We start from the raw sequence: 2385 nt of genomic DNA on the forward strand, positions 1-2385 counted from the left end.
AGTTTGCTAACGGTAATTTTTTTTTTATTTCTTTGCAAAACTCTCAATCTCTAGGGAATTACGACCTAAAGATTGAGAGGTCTTTTAGACGAAGATTGAGAGACCGGCAACAGCAACCACAATCCGATAAAGAAAATATGGCGAAACAGCCTGAAAATGGAGCACCAAATGATAATAATGTCATGGCGAATCTGATTCTGTTGGCAAACGATCGCAATAGGCCCATCAAGGACTATGCATCGCCAAACCTCTATGATTTCTCTCCGGGAATCATGAGGCCTGCCCTCGACGGATACAGATTCAAAATGAAACCGATGAAGCTGCAAATGATCCAGATTGCAGGTTATTTCGGAGGAAGTCGTGGCGAGGACCCGCACGCTCACCTCCGAAGTTTTATTGAAATCTGCAATACTTTTGTGTTCCCGAACATCTCTGCTGAAGAAGTTCGACTAACGTTATTCCCATTTTCTCTCTGTGATCAGGCTAGAAAATGGGCTTATTCTCTCGAACCGGGAGAGATCACTTCTTGGGAGCAAGTAGTGGAGAAATTTATGAAGAAGTATTTTCCACTATCGAGAATGCAAGACGAAGGAAGCTTATTACAAATTTTGAACAAGATATGGATGAATCGTTCAGCGATGCTTGGGCGAGGTTTAAAAGGTTGGTCTGGGATTGTCCGCATAATGGGTTACTAGACTGCCTTCAAATGGAGATTTTTTTATCATGGTTTGAATCCTGCTTCGCAGACCGCTGCCATTGCAGCAGACGTTGGTGGTCTGCTCGACAAAACATATGATGAGGCAAAGAATATCCTGGATCGCATCTCCAAGAACCATGAAGATTGGAGAGAGAGTGACCATAGATTGAGACTTAAAGACTCTGATGCAAACAATAGTGCTATTACTTCATTACAAAACCAAATGATCACAATGATGAATTTGATCCAAGAAATGGCGATTAGCATCCCAACACCGCAAGGTGGGAAAATCAACACAATCAGTCAGAACACCACAAGGTGTGCGACTTGCGATGATGGGCATGCGATGGAATATTGCCCGTAAAATCCACAATCTATCTACTTTGTGAAAAATAATCCTATTTCAAATACCTACAACCCCGGGTGGAGAAACCACCCAAATTTTGCTTGGAAGAATCAACAACAAAATTTTCAACCTGTGGCGCAAAAAGAAGGCCACAAGGATCCTTTAACGCAACAACGGTCAACCGAGAAATCAAGCAAGTAGCTCACAACAACCAACACAATCCTCTTCTTTGGAGAGCCTATTGAAGCAATATATAGAGAAAAATGAGACGGTGTTCCATCCACAATCTTCAATTACAGATGGGCTAGATTACGAGTGAGCTGAAAAGTAGACCGCAAGGGGCGTTGCCAAGTTCAACCGAACTTCCACACAACTCGGAGGGATCAGGTAAGGAGTAATGTCAGGTTGTGACATTGTGCAGTGGGAAACTGTGGAGGGAGAAAAGAAGAAGCATAGTAGAACAACTTCCATTGAAGCTGAACCTGAGATTGCGGTAACGCAAGAAGAAGAAAGAGAAAATGAAGTAGAAGAACCTGAGGTTACGTCAACCTCAAAGCCTAATGAAATGGGAACCGTAAAAGTCCAGTTACCACCCTTCCCACAGAGACTAAGGAAGAAGAAAAACGATGAGGTACAGTACCAACACTTCTTATCTATGTTAAAGCAATTACATGTTAACATTCTTTTCAGTGAAGCGATTGAGGAAATGCCTGCCTACGTCCTGAAGGACATGGTAACTAAGAAGAGGGGCACTGGAAAATTTGCCACGGTGGCATTAACGCAAAGTTCCAAATCAATTATCCCACCGGGGATGAGCGATCCTGGGAGCTTCACTATTCTTTGCTCCATAGGAGGACTCTATATTGGGCAAGTCCTGTGTGACTTGGGGGCTAATAACTGGCAGAAATATCGGTAATTATAAGCCTTTTATTTAGAATTATGAGGGCTAATAGGTAGAAAACTAATTGATAATACTTAGAATTTGTGAAAAATTGAGTTTTGTGTCGATAAGCACCTAAAACCTCACTGACCCAATATTATGCGTTATTCCATGCCAAAGTGTCTATTTTTGTAGCTATCGCAGGAATCAAAAGCATGCATTTGTAATAAGCAATCACAGACAAACGCATGCGCTAAAGCTAAGCGACTGCAAAAGACAAACGCAAACGGAAACCCCATGCGTCCAACGCATGGAAATTGCAGTAATCGTATGCGTCCAACGCATGGAAAACGTGGTGAACAAATAGAGATTGCAGCCACGGAGTGACAGCCATAATAAAAGATCGCAAGATGGGTAGAACGCGTTGATAACTTTAGCTAAATTAAGCTCGGACGCATACCT

The 2385-nt window shown here is 42.3% G+C and overlaps 1 non-coding gene across 1 annotated transcript; it reads right to left on the reverse strand.

Moving 5' to 3' along the window:
• Window positions 1-583: 583 nt before the first annotated feature.
• LOC150035650 (small nucleolar RNA R71) lies at window positions 584-690 on the reverse strand. The gene has a single exon (XR_016530394.1). It is a non-coding gene; the product is annotated as a small nucleolar RNA R71 (small nucleolar RNA).
• Between the last annotated feature and the right edge of the window lie 1695 nt (window positions 691-2385).

This window comes from Benincasa hispida, chromosome 6, assembly GCF_027475165.1.
Source record: "Benincasa hispida cultivar pf3 chromosome 6, pf3_genome.v1.1, whole genome shotgun sequence".
Taxonomy (NCBI): domain Eukaryota; kingdom Viridiplantae; phylum Streptophyta; class Magnoliopsida; order Cucurbitales; family Cucurbitaceae; genus Benincasa; species Benincasa hispida.